Source organism: Schistocerca americana, chromosome X (assembly GCF_021461395.2).
Source record: "Schistocerca americana isolate TAMUIC-IGC-003095 chromosome X, iqSchAmer2.1, whole genome shotgun sequence".
In the NCBI taxonomy this organism is placed as follows: Eukaryota; Metazoa; Arthropoda; class Insecta; order Orthoptera; family Acrididae; genus Schistocerca; species Schistocerca americana.
The window spans coordinates 429,702,917-429,721,361 of record NC_060130.1 but is presented as its reverse complement, the minus strand read 5'-3'; the positions used below and the strand labels follow the sequence as shown (position 1 = coordinate 429,721,361).

The following is an 18,445-nucleotide window of genomic DNA, read 5'->3' as shown; positions in this document are numbered from 1 at the left end:
TTTGCTTGCCTAATGGATTTTGAAACCTGTTTTCTAACCTCGTTAAATAAATGTAGACTTTCTTGTGATTTTTTACTGTTATATTCTTGAAATGCCTTTTTTCTCCTTTCCAATGCATTTTCACAGTCTGAATCCCACCAAGGGTGTTTGAATATCTTTTTCAAGGGAATAGTTTCCTTAGCTATTCGCGTGATTTTAGAATGAAATTCTTCCCATGTGTTTGCCTTTTCCTTCTCCCATTCTTCTTTTACTTTAGATTCTTTAATCTTCTTGGTGTCATATTTCTGTATTTCTGTTTTCTTCTGATGACTTCTTCGTGCTGTAAACTTGATTTTAATTCTAGTTAGGTAATGGTCTGAATCAATGTTTGCTCCTCTGCGTACTTGGACATCGTAAATTTCTTTTTGTACTGGGTATGAAATCGCCACATGATCTATTTGAAACTCGCCAATTTGTTGTATAGGAGATCTCCATGTCTTTTGTTTTCTTGGACATTTTCTTAGAGATGTTGACATTATCTTCAGGTTATTCTGCTTACATAGTTCGACGAGCCTTGTACCATTTTTATTGGTAAATTTATGTGCAGGATATTTGCCTACGGTTTTTTGGTGGATTTTCTCTCTACCAATTTGGGCATTAAAATCGCCGAGTAGAACTTTTGTATCATCTTTTGGAATCTTGGCCATTATATTCTCCAAATTTTCCCAAAACTTTTCTGTTTCTATGGGGTTTTTCTTGTTGTCTCCGTTTGTGGGAGCATGAACATTAACCATTGTGTATGTTTTGTTGGCACATTGTAAGCGCATCGTCATTATCCTATTATTTACGGGAGTAACTTCCTTGATGGAGCTGAGCACGCTCTTGTGTATGATAAACGCCATCCCGAGATGGGGGGCTCCTCTTCCGATTCGTTTATCCGTCTTGCTCTTAAAGATGCGATAGTTGCCATAATCTGATGTTTCTTCATCTGTAAAACGTGTCTCCTGTAAAGCTAGTATTACTATCTTTTGCTTTTCAAGTTCTGTTGTAAGGTTTAGAAGTTTTCCTGGTTGGATTAATGTATTTATGTTAAAGGTTCCAATGTATGTAGGTGTTTTAAGTGGAATTTTTTAAGAGAGCTCCGACTTTCTCTGGTGTAATCGTGTAAGTCCAGGTTCCCCAGAATCCGAATTCCTGGTTGCCATCTGTTGATGGGTGGATTGGTTACCACCTGGGGTAATGTTGTTATTACTTGCACGAGTCATACTTGCTTGTAGTCAAGTTGGTCCAGTGTTTCCACTGGGTGTTTAGAACCAGGGATTGTTAGTTCCTGGCGCATTATGACCAGCCGCACATTGTGTTAACAGACGCTGACCAGGATGCCGATGGTTCCCACTTCAGACGCGTCCTGGATTTGGGTGTTGACAGTGCTTATTGTAATGGCGGCACTTACTCGCCATGACACAGCAACGTCTTCGGGTTTTGTGGTTTTTGAATGAGTGTGACCCTTGCCAAAAGTCACCCTCCCACACCCTCGTGATGCTGCCGCCTCGGTCCGGGACTGCTTATTTGGGTTTCCCCTTATTCGCAGCTGTCCACCATATCTGATGGATCGTTCGCTATCCGCCACCTGCGACCCGCCCTGTACCTGAGGCTCGGCTAGGGTATATATATATATATATATATATATATATATATATATATATATATATATATATTTTTTTTTTTTTTTACAAGAGGTGGAGCCCCTCTACGCTCGCACCGGCATTATGGCCAACCCAAAAGGTCCACTGACCATCTCCTGCATAAGAGTTGGTTTTCACTAAAGTGAGGTGTCGTAGGGTGTGTGTACTGCGATGTTTGCGTACGTCGGGTTAAGGTTAACCATTAATACGCGCTTATCTGGAGATAGATGGGGTCGAAAGTCGAACGAAGGGTAGCGACTTGAAGGGCAGAAGAAAAAAAGTGCCAAGGCAAGAGCCAAGGTAAAAACAAAAAAAACCTCTGCGGTGCTGTTACTCGGCGGCTGCCGCTGGGTGCCGGTGTTGATCTCTCGGTGAGCGTCAGCATACACGTAACAGTTAGGTTCATCATTGTTTTGTGTCCGATAGGTCATATATCAGATGCACAGTGTAGGATGATGTTGGCGATTTGTTTGTGCTTCAGTGAACGAGCTCGTCGGTTTCCCTGCTGTAGCCTGTTGATCGCCTTTAATAGCAGCTGGTATATCCACTCAACGGTGCTGATATGCAGGAGCTTGCCGACGTTTGTCGCTTGTTGGTGTATGTTAGCTTGCTATAGGTGGTTATGCCCTAGCTAGTAGAGTTAACACCGGATACGGCGGCTCCTTTATACCACGGGAAGAGGACGCTGCGCATGCGCGAGAAGCAGAAGGGCTAAGGGCTGCCGTCTGGTTGAAGGCATATACGACACTCATCGGCGAAGAGAACGTGATGCCAGTCAATAAAATGGTTCAAATGGCTCTGAGCATATCTGAGGTCATCAGTTCCCTAGAACTTAGAACTACTTAACCTAACTAACCTAAGGGCATCACACACATCCATGCCCGAGGCAGGATTCGAACCTGCGATCGTAGCGGTCGCGCGGTTCCAGACTGAAGCGCCTAGAACCGCTCGGCCACAGCGGCTTGATGCCAGTCCTGAGTGGTCCATTCGGCATGTTATTGGGCCCATCTGTACCTTGCTGCATTGTGTCGTGGTTGCAAAGATGGACCTCGCCATGGCTGTCGGAAGTGAAGTTGCGCACCATGCAGTCTATTCCGTACAGTTTGAGTCGTAACACGACGTCCTGTGGCAGCACGAAAAGCATTATTCAACATAGTGGCGTTGCTGTCGGGGTTCCTCCGAGCCATAATCCGTAGTTAACGGTCATCTACTGCAGTAGTAGGCCTTGGGCGGCCTGAGCGAGGCATGTCATCGACAGTTCCTGTCTCTCTGTGTCTCCTCCATGTCCGAACAACATCGCTTTGCTTCACTTCGAGACGCCTGGACACTTCCCTTGTTGAGAGCCAAAGTAACAATGCGGACGCGATCGAACTGCTGTATTGACCGTCTAGGCATGGTTGAACTACAGACAACACGAGCCGTGTACCTCCTTCGTAGTGGAATGACTGGAACTGATCAGCTGTCGGAATCCCTCCGACTAATAGGCGTTGCTCATGTATCGTTGTTTACGGCTTTGGGCAGGTTTAGTGACATCTCCGAACAGTCAAAGGGAATATGTCTGTGATACAATATCCACAGTCAACGCTTATCTTCCTGAGTTCTGCGAACCGGGGTTATGCATAACGTTTTTTGATGTGAGTATATTTTAATGGTCTTTAAATACAGCTAATGTAATCTTTGGCTGAAGAGCGGCTTTTATCAGCTGCCAGCCAGCCCCCGTTATGGGGAGCTAAAATAACAATAAAAGAAAGAAAGATTTTACCACAGTTACGGCGTGATTGCGCAGCTGCAATTGCACCTGAAGACGGCAGCCAGTTGGACCGTCGAAATATCGTGTTGCCAGCACGATGAATTGCGGCTGCATACCCGTGCAGAGAATCAACAGGTAAGACCTTTACTTATAAAAGAGTCGCGAGCAGCAAGGAGAAAGAGCGCGGATTGCCAACCGCTGCTGTAAACAATGAAAAGTGTGAGATCATCCACATGAGTGCCCGCATCTCGTGGTCGTGCGGTAGCGTTCTCGCTTCCCACGCCCGGGTTCCCGGGTTCGATTCCCGGCGGGGTCAGGGATTTTCTCTGCCTCGTGATGGCTGAGTGTTGTGTGCTGTCCTTAGGTTAGTTAGGTTTAAGTAGTTCTAAGTTCTAGGGGACTTATGACCACAGCAGTTGAGTTCCATAGTGCTCAGAGCCATTTTAAAATCCACATGAGTGCTAAAAGGAATCCGTCAAATTTCGGTTACATGATAAACCAGAAAAATCTAAAAGCTGTCAGTTCAGGTAAATACCTACAGATTATAATTACGAATAACTTAAATTGGAACGGTTACATAGATAATGTTGTGGAGAAACCAAACCAAAGGTTGCGATTTATTGGCAGAACATGTAGCAGATGCAAAGATGCAGTAGGTCTACTAAAGAGACTTCGCACACTACGCTTGTCGGTCCTCTGGTAAAGTTTTGCTGTCTAGCATGGTATTCTTATCATATAGGACTGAAGGAGGACATCGAAAAAGTTCAAAGAAGGGAAGCTCGTATTGTATTATCGCGAAATAGGGAAGGGAGTATCATCGACATGACATGAGAGTTGAGGTGACAGTCATTAAAACAAAGGCGTTTTTCGTTGCGACGAGATCTTTTCACTAAATATCGATCACTAACTTTCTCCTCCAAATGTGAAAATACTTTGTTGACGCCCGGCTACATAGGGAAAAATTGTTATCGTAATAAAACAGGAGAAATCAGGGTTCCTCGGGAAGATTTAAGTGTTCGTTTTTCCCGCTCGCTGTCGGGTTGTGGAACGGTAGAGGAATAGTCCAAAGATGGTTCGATGAACCCTCTGCCAGGCAGTTAACTGACAATTGCAGAGCAGTCTTGTGCACGTATATGTATATGTAGATGTAGATCACTACGAGAAGTTTCTGAAAATTACGGGCCGGGGGTTTGCGGGCGCGGAGCTGGCGGTTGATGTATTCCATCGGGTTCAGATCAGGCGAATTTGGTGGCCAACACATCGACTGCAGTTCACTACCGTGCTCCTCAAACCACTGTGTCCTGATTCTGGCCGAGCAGACATTCACCTGGGTGACGGCGTATCCGGACACTACCATCGACCTGGTGTAAGAAGAAACGTGACTCGTCGGACTGGTGGACACTTTTCCTGTGATCCACGGTCCAATATCGGTTATTCCTTGCCCACTGCAATCGTAATTCACGGGAAAACGTAAGGGTCGTCTGCTGCAGAGCCGTATGTTCGACTATGTGCGCTGATCGGTGCGCTCCGAAACACTTGTGTCTGCACCAGCATTGTACTCTATGGCCGGGTCTGACACAGGTCGCCGCCTATCCTGTTGTACAGAGCGGCCACGCCTTCGTCTTCAACGTTCAGTGATGAGGCGTGGATGTGCACCACCTGATCGCCTACTCGCGGTTTCATCGTCCATAGTAGCACGCCAACAGCCGGCTAGCTTCTCCGTTTCCAAGATTCTCGCTCCCAGGCACCAGACAATCTGTTCTTAGTCTTAGTCGCTTGTATCAGTGGATTTCCTAATTTGCTGTCCGTATCGTCGCTAAAGTGATTCTCCTTTCGTCTTTGTTCCGCTTATAGGCCTACCTGTGCACTTTTCTCACCGGGTCATGTGCCCGCCCCCTGTAGCTGAGTGGTCAGTGCGACAGAAGGTCAATCCTAAGAGCCCGGGTTCGATTCCTGGCTAGGTCGGAGATTTTCTTCGCTCAGGGACTGGGTGTTGTGTTGTCATAACCATCATTTCATCCCCATCGACGGGCAAGTCGCCAAAGTGGCGTCAAATTGAAAGACTTGCACCGGGCGAACGGTCTACCCGACGGGAGGCCCTAGTCACACGACCGGGTCATGTGCTCGCAGCGCCACCGGATGGTATTCCGTCTTGCAGTGGGCAATAGTCGCAATGTTTTGTCTCATCAGTGTAATATTTATATTCTGTGTTTAGTGTGTGCACTGACTGATACTGAAAAGAGAATGAACAGAGTAACACAAGAGTTTCACATTATGAAATAATTTCTTTGCAAGACGTATCAACAAAATAGTATTGTACGTTACTGGTAAACTGAACGAGGTTGAGCTGTTTCTTTATAGAATAGCTTTGTATTATAGAGAATGATGGCTCTAATCCCCATCCGGCCATTGTGATTTAGAGTTTTCGCGATTTTCCCAAATTTCTTCAGGCAAATGCCATTATAGTTCCTACTATAAGACTACCGTAAGTATGTAAATGTCTGCATATAGGAATTACGATTTTTTGTTTTCAAACTGTGATACTACAAGTCCAATATCTTTGCAAAAGTGATGGACAGTTGGATAAAACTACTACAAGGACTCTCGCCCTGCTCGCATCGACACGCAGAGGTGACGGTCATTGGTCTAGTAGTCCGGCCAACCAGAAAGTGCGTTCAGGCGTTTCCCCACACTTATTTGGACAAATGCGTAGCTGCTCCCTCATCTCCGTCCCAAAAAGTGTCAAACACAAACGCCTTTACATGTTAGACCTACGATTCTGTAAGGTCCATCAACGTACCCCTTTCTTGCTCTTCCTAATCATCTTTTACCTATCCGTCGGTAGTCAATAGCTTGTTTTGATAGCCTCTTATTTCCCATTCGAAGGACATGACTGAATTATTTCTGCCTGTATTCTTCAATTTTTTTTTTCTAATATTGGGGTCTTTATTCTCTTCTGGTGTCTTCGTGTAATTCAAAAAACTACAACTTTTGATTCCTCTCAGAAACTTTATTTCTGCGGCTTGCATTCGGCTCCTATCGTTGACCTCGGGATCCATACTTCGCTGCCATATCGAATATTTCGGACTGCCATTGTCTTGTAGAATTTCATTCGGTCTCTGGACGAGAGAGCCCTTCTGATTGTGCCTCGCAGCTGTCAAAAACTAGGTAACTTCCTCTCAATGTTTCTACCGTATTCATATATGGTATGGCGTGCTAGGCAATTGAATTTTAATATTTATCCGATGCAGGTGCCATCCAAGCACATTTTTGTTGTTACGATCTCTTTTCCCTTAAAAGCTGTAACGACGGTTTAAGTTTTTGAGATTTCGCAATTCTACATTTTGGTTATGTTAGGGAATGGACGGTTCGCAATTCTACATTTTGGTTATGTTAGGGAACGGACGGACTGCTATCTGCAAGTTACCTTCAGAGGAAACAGTCATTGGTAAAGAGTAAGGTATTAATAGCTTTGTATTATTAGATCTGAGAACTTGCAGGAGATATTGCTGGTTTATATTATTCGAAGCTTAGTAACATGTAAAAAAGTAATTTTACGTGTACTTGCACGAGGAAGACTGAAAAATAATGTATAATCATGTATACATGTCCTGTAAAATAACTCCCTGGACGACATTTCGATAAAAAAAAACAAGCGACTAACTTACTAACACAAAAAAACATCCAGCCACAAGACTAAGATAAACAACTGCAAAATCGTGAAATAAATCCAATCCCATGACCAAGGGTCAGTGCTGGGAGGACGAAGAGGAAGAGGAGAAAACACGAAGAAGAATAGACAGTTTGTCCAATGCCACTGATAATCATGTATACCATCTGATCAAAAATATCAGGACACCTGTCACTGGATATTAATATGAGGTGTATCCACCCATCGCCTTTATGGCGGCTTCAACTCTGCTGGGGACACTTTCAATGAGATGTTTGAATGTCTGTGGAGGAATGGCAGCCGACTCTTCCTCAAGAGCCGAAAACGGAGAAGGTAGTGGTTGGACGTTGTAGTAGGAACGAATTCGACGTTATAACTCCTTCATAAAGTGTTCCATTCGGTTTACCTCGGGTCTCAGCACATTTCAGGAATGTTATTGCCCGCAATCCATCGCCACAGAGACGTTACATTGTGACAGGACGCATTGTCATGCTGACACAAATAATGATCTTCTCTGTTATGTTCCTCTACTTTATGCAGAGCCCAATGCTGTGAATGTGTTCATATTCATTCACATTTAGTGTTTTCTTAAGTGCCATAAAGGGACCGTAGCGTAACCACGAAAAAAAAAAAAAAAACATACCGTAACACCACCTCCTCCGCACTTCCCTATTGGCATTAAACATAATGGCAGATAACGGATTGCCGGATTGGCACAGGATACAACGTGATTCGTCATTTCAAATCATCGGTGGCATCTCTCTTTGCACCACCTGAAGAGTCGTTTAGCATTGGCTACAAAAGTATATGGTTTATGGGGGAGCTATTCGACCAATGTATCCTCATTCGTTTTAAATCCTAACGTGTGGTCATTGAGCTAGATGAACTGCTGCTGGCATTTGAGAATTCACGAGTTCTTCCTTCCGCTGATTTCATGCGATTTTTTTACAACCACACTCCTCAGTTTTCGACAGTTTTTGTCCCTCAGTGCGTGAGAACTACCTGGTCTCGGTTTAGTTCCGATGATTCCCTCGTATCACCACTTCACATTCACATCGTCGACAGTCGACATGGGCAGTTTTAGAAGGGACGCAATGCCTCTGATGGATTTCTTACGCAGCTGACATCCAATGACTACGCTCGATGTCACTGGGCTCTTCTTACCGCCCCATTCTGCCGATACTGCTTCTCTACTGATGACACAACACTCCCCACCTGCTATTCTACTGAAGGGTACGTGTCTCGTGACACCCAGTGGTCAACTGAGCATTACATAGAGGTGTCCGGAGAATGTGTGCAGTATGTGTGCAGTATACTGTTTACGCTAGAGGGTGGGTCAAGTGGGGTACTTGCTTGTGCGAGGCTGTACGGTATATCCACGCTGGCCAGTGCCCTAATTCTTACGATACAAAGGGTTCGAGTCGAGACGCGCTGCGTTCCCTCAGTCTGCTTCCAGCAAATAATATGTATCATCGCAAGTCGACTCAAATAATGCCTCCTCTAGGCTTCCCGTGCATTAAGGTCTTGAGTTGTCGCACAATGTTGCTCCTGCACGTTTTCTAGTGTCATCTACCCACCTTCCATTACGCCGATCTCCTGGTACTTAATTAACTCTTGAAAACCAGCAAAGAACGTCTTTCGTCCGCCTACCATCCATTCGTCTTGTTGCAAGTCACCCACACGTACATTTCATTTTCACTGCGTCTTCTTCACCACTTCGTTCCCTCATCAATTTACACCTGTCTATCTTGTTAGCTGACCTACTGTTTACGTCTAGCGTGGAAGAATTTTGACATAAACGGAAGAACTTAAAACAAAAAGTTAGAAAGTGGGTCTGAAAGTCAATTGCAATTGGAATAAAATAACGTTTATCTAACAAATCGAAAAGGAAATTATATACAGGGTCACCAGAAACAGTACGAAAAGTTTATAAGGGTGTTGCAGGGTAGTTTGTGCTGAGAAATAACTGTTATGAAAATAAATAGATATGTTACCCCCGTTTCCGAGTTAATTAGTACTGAAGTTGGCCAATCAGGCCGTTGCGCCCAAAAATTCAAGCGGTCCGCCAGATACAATTACTGTCAGTTGTTCTCGTAGCGCAGATGATAGCGTTCGAGACCGCTCAGCCTTTGGCTCGAGTTCTATCATTACGACCGCCCCATGTCCATTTTTTGTATCCAAACGCAGGACACGTTTGGCGACACCGTCTCTGGCGGGCCGCTCCAATTTGCGCGCGCAACGGCCTGATTGGCTAACTTCAGTGCCAATTAACTCGGAAACGGCGCAACCTATTGTATTTTTTCTTAACAATCACTTCTCTAGCACAACCTACCTTGGAACACCCTTACAAGCTTTTCTTCAGATTGTTCCTAGCCATCCTGCATGCCAATGATGAAGTGATAGTACTAGTTGAGGGTATCCTTTTTTACTATTTAGGACAATTAAAAACAATTGTTTGAGCAGCAAAGGAAATAAACAGAAGTGTAAAATGACTAGGCGCGATTTCGATCGCTAGATCGAGTTTTCAAAACTAATTCTTCGATGAATGTGAAACGGAAGTTTTACAAGCAGTGCGTGTAACCAGTTTTGACTTTATGGCAGTAACACATGGAAATGCGAAAACCTTTAAAACAAACTGAGAGTCGCTCAGCGAGAGATGTATATTAGGAATCAAGAAGGTCACCTGTGAAACGGAGGGTTTGCAGATATTTTCCATTGATATGTATTCCTTGTCCGCCCTCTTCTTTTTCGAATCTGAAAACTTCCTTCAAGACTGTTGAGAATAACTTTTGTGATATGTAATCTCAAAACCATAAGATTTAATATAAACAACAGTTGCTACCGTCTGTCCCTGTAGCAGTGTCACTTTGCTCCCTAGTTCTGCTCGATACATATCGGCACGAATCTGTAGTCTTCGTGACTATGAATAAGCCCTGTTTATGGGGTATTAGTCGACGTTTGTGACTGAATTAGAACATTTTGACAACTCAGAAGCTGCTGCTTCTCACGGGGAGGCAGCGTTATAACTGAAAGTATCTCTGGGCGTATCTCTAGGAAGTGTGATTACTATTATTACTCCAGAATGAGATTTTCACTCTGCAGCGGAGTGTGCGCTGATATGAAACTTCCTGGCAGATTAAAACTGTGTGCCGGACCGAGACTCGAACTCGGGATCTTTGCCTTTCGCGGGCAAGTGCTCTACCAACTGAGCTACCCAAGCATGACTCACGCCCCGTCCTCACAGCTTTACTTCGGCCAGTACCTCGTCTCCTACCTTCCAAACTTTACAGATGCTCTCCTGTAGAGCACTTGCCCGCGAAAGGCAAAGGACCCGAGTTCGAGTCTCGGTCCGGCACACAGTTCTAATCTGCCAGGAAGCTTCACTATTATTACTGTTCGCGACGTATCTACATGGCGTGATAGACAATACTGAGGCTGCTTGTGGTCGATGCTGTTGTTTGCAGGTAGGTTACATAGCTACTATTTTGTTACGCAAGGCAGATGATCAACGCTTGATGTGTCTTGGCAACTGACCCTCAACTTAAGCAAATGTAGTATAACTCACCTAAAAGTTCCGAAAGATCCAGTATTGTTTCATCGCAGCAACACTGATCATTCATTCGTCGCTCACAACAGTCTCATATGCAGTTGTGCCCAAAATGGTGGTGACAATCTCATAATCTTATTGTGGGGAAGATAGATGCCAGACTGATATTTGTTGGAAATGTTATTCATCTCCAAAACAGGTCACTTATAATACTCTCTTACGACGGATTGTTGATTGCTAATCGACAGTCTGGCGCCTTAACAGGGCGGAGGGCGGGATTGAGGAGAGCCGCGCTGAGTGGCTGCGCGGTTAGAGGCGCCATGGCACGAATCGTGCGGCCCCTCCCGTCGGAGGTTCGAGTCCTCCCCCGCGCATGAGTGTGTGTGTTCTCCTTAGCGTAAGTTAGGTTAAGTTAGTTTAAGTAGTGTGTAAGTCTAGGGACCGATTACCTCAGCAGTTTGGTTCCTTCGGAATTCACACACATTTTTCATTAAGGAGGGAGGGGGGGGGGGGGGCTTAGTAGGGCTGTAGACTCAGCCCTCTAGGTAGACAGTGGTCTCCACTCTGATCAGAATCTCAATTGGCTGTCTAAAAAGAATCATACATGACACAGTCATCATCATGCGATAAAATATGATCAAAAGTATGAAGGAAATTTCTTCGTTTGTTACATCCAACATCTTAATAAATTAGCATAAATCAGTTTTTATAAAAGAAGGTCGAATATAGTGCATGAGAATCGTGATCCATATTTTCTCGTTGAATAGGAGTATTCTGTAGTCTCGCATAATTATAGAATACCCAGTTCCAGTCTAGCGGAAAAATTAAGTCACAGCATTGTTGCACAATATACACTCCTGGAAAATGAAATAAGAACACCGTGAATTCATTGTCCCAGGAAGGGGAAACTTTATTGAGACATTACTGGGGTCAGATACATCACATGATCACACTGACAGAACCACAGGCACATAGACACAGGCAACAGAGCATGCACAATGTCGGCACTAGTACAGTGTATATCCACCTTTCGCAGCAATGCAGGTTGCTATTCTCCCATGGAGACGATCGTAGAGATGCTGGATGTAGTCCTGTGGAACGGCTTGCCATGCCATTTCCACCTGGCGCCTCAGTTGGACCAGCGTTCGTGCTGGACGTGCAGACCGCGTGAGACGACGCTTCATCCAGTCCCAAACATGCTCAATGGGGGACAGATCCGGAGATCTTGCTGGCCAGGGTAGTTGACTTACACCTTCTAGAGCACGTTGGGTGGCACGGGATACATGCGGACGTGCATTGTCCTGTTGGAACAGCAAGTTCCCTTGCCGGTCTAGGAATGGTAGAACGATGGGTTCGATGACGGTTTGGATGTACCGTGCACTATTCAGTGTCCCCTCGACGATCACCAGTGATGTACGGCCAGTGTAGGAGATCGCTCCCCACACCATGATGCCGGGTGTTGGCCCTGTGTGCCTCGGTCGTATGCAGTCCTGATTGTGGCGCTCACCTGCACGGCGCCAAACACGCATACGACCATCATTGGCACCAAGGCAGAAGCGACTCTCATCGCTGAAGACGACACGTCTCCATTCGTCCCTCCATTCACGCCTGTCGCGACACCACTGGAGGCGGGCTGCACGATGTTGGGGCGTGAGCGGAAGACGGCCTAACGGTGTGCGGGACCGTAGCCCAGCTTCATGGAGACGGTTGCGAATGGTCCTCGCCGATACCCCAGGAGCAACAGTGTCCCTAATTTGCTGGGAAGTGGCGGTGCGGTCCCCTACGGCACTGCGTGGGATCCTACGGTCTTGGCGTGCATCCGTGCGTCGCTGCGGTCCGGTCCCAGGTCGACGGGCACGTGCACCTTCCGCCGACCACTGGCGACAACATCGATGTACTGTGGAGACCTCACGCCCCACGTGTTGAGCAATTCGGCGGTACGTCCACCCGGCCTCCCGCATGCCCACTATACGCCCTCGCTCAAAGTCCGTCAGCTGCACATACGGTTCACGTCCACGCTGTCGCGGGATGCTACCAGTGTTAAAGACTGCGATGGAGCTCCGTATGCCACGGCAAACTGGCTGACACTGACGGCGGCGGTGCACAAATGCTGCGCAGCTAGCGCCATTCGACGGCCAACACCGCGGTTCCTGGTGTGTCCGCTGTGCCGTGCGTGTGATCATTGCTTGTACAGCCCTCTCGCAGTGTCCGGAGCAAGTATGGTGGGTCTGACACACCGGTGTCAATGTGTTCTTTTTTCCATTTCCAGGAGTGTATTATGTTCCTTTTAATTCAACAAATTCTGTCTGTTTTTATACTCTGTATGCGTGGAGTCGAGTACAATTTTTTTCTACCACAATAACAGGCGGTTTACTTCAAACACATTTTTGGGCTGTGAGATAACTCACCCCTTCCTCATTCCGTCCTCTGCTCGCTGTTTTTATCCATTGTCTATCATTATAAAGTGGAACTGTTAATTCGTGCGACAGCATGTACAGATACTTGCAGGTTGACTGTGGTTAGTAAGTGGGGTGTCAGTGCTTATTGTAATCGGTCAGTGTATAACTCAAATTTGAGTTTCCTTTCTGGTATTTGGGACTCGAAGTCGAATCCCATGTTTGCCAGTAGTGCCGACAAAAGAAAAGCACTGGAAGAAGCAGCTGAATTTATGAAGAAACTGCCAAAAGTGACTTCGTATTTTACGAAGAGAGTTTACTCCATTGGTAACGTTAGCGAAGTTTGTGCTGAACCAGAACCTCCTGCGCCTGTACCTACTACTTCTAAGGAATGTTTGACAAGTTTCGGTGAATCTGAAACTGCCGTGGAGCAGTATTGTGTTACTCAGACGGTGTTGAATGAAAGTGCTAAGCAAGGCGACCATAATACCGAAACCGGTGACAGTACTGATAGTGAATTAGTTAAGTCATCAGCATAGGAAATGGAAAAAACGTGAAAAACGTATTCGCAGAACTGTGTTTAGCGAAAGGTTTAGACTATTTTAAGAACAATTTAGATGATATAAGTAAATCTGAACGCGTCTACAAATCACAAGAAGGGTACTCATCCACAAACTTGGTCTTTTGAAAACTGCTAAATGGAGGAAAAAAGAAACAAGATGGCTGTCGTATTCCGAAACTATAGGAAATGTATTTTGTATTTTCCATAAACTTCAGTGATAGCATTAACTTAGGCAACATGCGTTGTTCATTTTCAACCTGTTGATTTTATGCCTGGAAGAAGGGGGAAGAAAAAATGACTTCTCATGAAAACAGCGCTTATCATCGCAAAAATTCAGTGACGTGTCTTCTGCGATCGAAGAACGAGGTATGTATCGACAATGAACTACAGCATAAGTTTAAAACGGAGAAAAATTATCGGCAGAAATGCACCGGCGCGAGATATAAGTAGTTAAACATTCGGCAATAATAGGACTTATTTTTTCTGGTAATAACGAAATTTTTTTCATCCCCAAATAATGGTAACTATTTAGTTTTCCTTGAACTAGTTGTTCATTTTGACCCATTTTTGAATGTACACATCCAAGAGCGTGGCTCTAAAGGTCTTGGCCATCCGCCATACTTGTCCAGACAATTTGTGAAAAATTCAACGGCCCTATGGGAAACAAGGTACTGAGTAAAACAGTTGGCGAAATTCAGACAGCAAAATACTATGGACTAGTTGCAGGTTCAACGGTAGACACAGCAGATGATGATCAGATGATGATCAGCCAGGTTTTGTAGTAAGGTAGTGCTTCAGCAGAAGAGTTCACGAAAGGGTTTTGTGTTTTGTTCCCATACACTGTAATACGGGAGAAAGCCTTAGGAATGTTATTCTAGATCTCTCTGTAAAACACAGCATTAAGATAGAAGATTATTGTTCGCAATCCTATGACAATGCCGGTAACATGAGTGGGAAATATTCAGGTTTAAGCGCAAAAATAAAGAAAGTGAATTAATTAGCATTTTATGTGCCCTGTGTTACGCACTAATGAAATCTCACGGTCCGATACAGTGTAGAGGAATACTTAAAATCAGTTAAGTTTTTTTCTTTTTTTTTCTTTTTTGTTCATATTTTGCAACCAATATATGACATTTCTGTAGCTTCTACTCATCATTGGCAAATTCTTGTGAAGAATGGGGAGTTACTTAAAACATTTCCGATAGTAGAGTGTCGTGCCCTGAGGAAGCAGTATCATCTGTTTGACAGAATTTCGATGCCGTTTTCGTGTCATTTGAAGAAATTGTCAAGAACAAAGAAGAAAAGGCAGAGAAAAGAAATGAGGCAGACTCGCTTCTGAAAAATCTACAAAAACTGGAGATAGCTATATCGATTGTTTAGCGGTATGACGTGTTGTCTCGAATGGACAAAACTAAGAAACACATAAGATGAATTCGCAGTTGCAAATAATGACTACCATCAGCTGTAGAATGGAATGACGACAAGTAAATTTATGCCGGACCAGGACTCGAACCCGAATTTCCCGCTCATCGCTAGCGGCCGCCTTAACATTTGGCTATCCGTGCACGACTCACGGACAGACCCAAAATCCATATGTAGTCAACTATACCTCTACGATCTGTACCCGCACCACAGATCAGACCTTGTGTGGTTGACGACATACGGAAGTTGGGCCAAAAGGTAAGGCGACCGCTCGCGAGACACGGGAAATCCGGGTTCGAGTCCCGCTCCGGCACAAATATTCACTGTCGACATTCTATTCTACAGTTGATGGTAGTCATTATTCGCAATTGGGAATTCATTTGATGTGGTTCGTAACGGCTGTGGTTACCGCAGTGCATTGCCATCAGAATAACACAGGCACTGCAGTATCGTAAAACTAACAAATATTGTCAAAAGCCCGTATTTGACTTAATTAGCGGGTCTCAAGCGTAGCAATAATTGATTCCGTTTTTCAGCCGTGTTACGAAAAATTGTGATGAATTTCAAAACAAGCTAGGAGCGTGAGTGAGCGATGAAAGGGAACGCAAAATGAGAAGAACATTCCCTGATGGAGAAAAATCGGAAGAATTGAGTGGACGTGATGAATATCGTACGTCGCTTATTACAGTTGTTGATAAACTACAAGCAGACCCAAAAAAGCGAGAAGAAAAATATTGCGACGTTCAAAATGGTTCAAATGGCTCTGAGCACTATGCGACTTAACTTCTGAGATCATCAGTCGCCTAGAACTTAGACAAAATTAAACCTAACTAACCTAAGGACATCACACACATCCATGCCCGGGACAGGATTCGAACCTGCGACCGTAGCGGTAGCTCGACTCCAGACTCTCAGCCAAATCAGTGGTGCAGTTCAGTTGGTTCCAATGTTGCACGTTTCTCCTCTTTCTGCACTGGTGGTAAAGAGAAGGTGACGTCCATCTGTATGATTATGTCTACACTCTGCTCACGTTATTAACTTTGTTCAGCCGTTGGCTCCGACATATCGAGAAAAACTCGGTTTAGTTAAAATCACGTAGTTGTAACTGTTTCAGGTGGATGCTTTACGGCTGAATATAATGTTTTCTATAACGTTTTCTAAACTTAAAGGATTTAGTTCTATATTGAATAGCACTCCCTCCACCCCTCCCCCCCAATTAACCATGGACCTTGCCATTGATAGGGAGGCTTGCGTGCCTCACATATAGGCGTACCATAGGTGCAACCGCAACGGAAGGCAATCTGTTGAAAGGCCAGACAAACGTGTGGTTCCTGAAGAGGGGCAGTAGCCTTTTCAGCAGTTGCAGGGGCAACAGTCTGGATGATTGACTGATCCGGCCTTATAACAGCAACCAAAACGGTCTTGCTGTGCTGGTACAGCGAACGGCTGAAAGCAAGGGCAAACCACAGCCGTAATTTTTCCCGAGGGCATGCAGCTTTACTGTATGATGGCGTCCATTTGGGTAAAATATTCCGGAGGTAAAATAGTCCCCCATTCGGATCTCCGGGTGGGGATTACTCAGGAGGACGTCTTTATAAGGAGAAACAAAATTGGCATTCTACGGATCGGAGCTTGGAATGTTAGATCCCGTAATCGGGCAGGTAGGTCAGAAAATTTAAAAAGGGAAATGGATAGGTTAAAGTTAGATATAGCGGGAATTAGTGAAGTTCGGAGGCAGGAGGAAGAAGACTTTTGGTCAGGTGAATGCAGGGTTATAACACAGAATCAAATATAGGTAATACAGGAGTAGGTTTGATAATGAATAAAAATAATAGCAACGTGAATAAGCTACTAGGAACAGCATAGTGAACGCGTTATTGTAGCCAAGATAGACACGAAGCCCACGACTACCACAGTAGTACAAGTTTATATGCGAACTATCTTCGTAGATGATGAAATGTATGATGCGATAAATGAAATTATTCAGATAGTTAAGGGAGACGAAAATTTGATAGTCATGGGGGACTGGAATTCTATAGTAGGGAAAGGAAGAGAAGGAAAAGTATTAGGCGCGTATAGAGTGGTGCTAAGGAATGAAAGAGGAAGCCGCCTGGCAAGATTTCGCACAGAGCATAACTTAATCATAGCTAAAACTTGGTTTAAGAATCATGAAAGCAAGTTGTATACGTGGAGGAGGCCTGGAGACACGGGAAGCTTTCAGACAGATTATATAATGATAAGACAGAGATTCAGGAACCAGGTTTTAAATTATAAAACATTTTCAGGGGCAGAGGCAACGGCCTTGCCGCAGTGGATACACCGGTTCCCCTGAGATCACCGAAGTTAGGCGCTGTTGGGCGAGGTCGGCGCTTGGATAGGTGACCATCCAGCCGCCATGCGCTGTTGCCATTTTTCGGGGTGCACTCAGGCTCGTGATGCCAATTGAGGAGCTACTCGACCGAATAGTAGGTGCTTCGGTCAAGAATACCATCTTACGACCGGGAGAGCAGAGTGCTGACCCCACGCCCCTCCTAACCGCATCCTCCCCTGAGGATGACACGGCGGTCGGATGGTCCCGGTAGGCCACTCGTGGCCTGACGACGGAGTGCTTTTTTCAGGGGCAGATGTGGACTCTGACTACACTTTATTGGTTATGAACTGTAGATTAAAACTGAAGAAACTACAAATAGATAGAAATTTAAGGAGATGAGAGCTGGATAAACTGAAAGAACCAGAGGTTGTTGAGAGTTTCAGAGAGATCATTAGGGAACGATTGCCAAGAGCAGGAGAAAGAAATACAGTAGAAGAAGAATGGGTAGCTTTGAGAGATGAAACAATGAAAGCATCAGAGGTTCAAGTAGATAAAAAGACAAGGGCTGGAAGAAATCCTTGGGTAACAGAAGAGATATTGAATTTAATTGATGAAAGCAGAAAATATAAAAATGCGGTAAATGAAGCAGACTAAAAAGAATACAAACATCTCAAAAATTAGATCGACAGGAAGTGCAAAATGGCCAAGCAGGCCGGCCGGTGTGGCCGTGTGGTTCTAGGCGCTTCAGTCTGGAACCGCGTGACCGCTACGGTCGCAGGTTTGAATCCTGCCTCGGGCATGGATGTGTGTGATGTCCTTAGGTTAGTAAGGATTAAGTAGTTCTAAGTTCTAGGGGACTGATGACCACAGATGTTAAGTCCCATAGTCCTCAGAGCCATTTGAACCATTTGGCCAAGCAGGGATGGCTAGATGACAAATGTAAGGATGTAGAAACATATATCACTAGGGGTAAGATAGATGCCGCCCACAGGAAAGTTAAATAGCCCTTTGGAGAAAAGAGAACCACCTGTATGAATATCAAGAGCTCAGATGGAAAACCAGTCTTAAGCAAAGAAGGGAAAGTAGAATGGTGGAAGGAGTATATAGAGGGTCTATACAAGGG

General features: G+C 44.9%; 1 protein-coding gene across 1 annotated transcript in view; it reads left to right on the top strand.

Annotated features, from left to right (window-relative positions):
• The window catches only part of LOC124554700 (patched domain-containing protein 3-like), a 633,296-nt gene that overhangs the window by 325,078 nt on the left and 289,773 nt on the right, over positions 1-18,445 (top strand). The gene's annotated exons all lie outside the window — the stretch shown is intronic.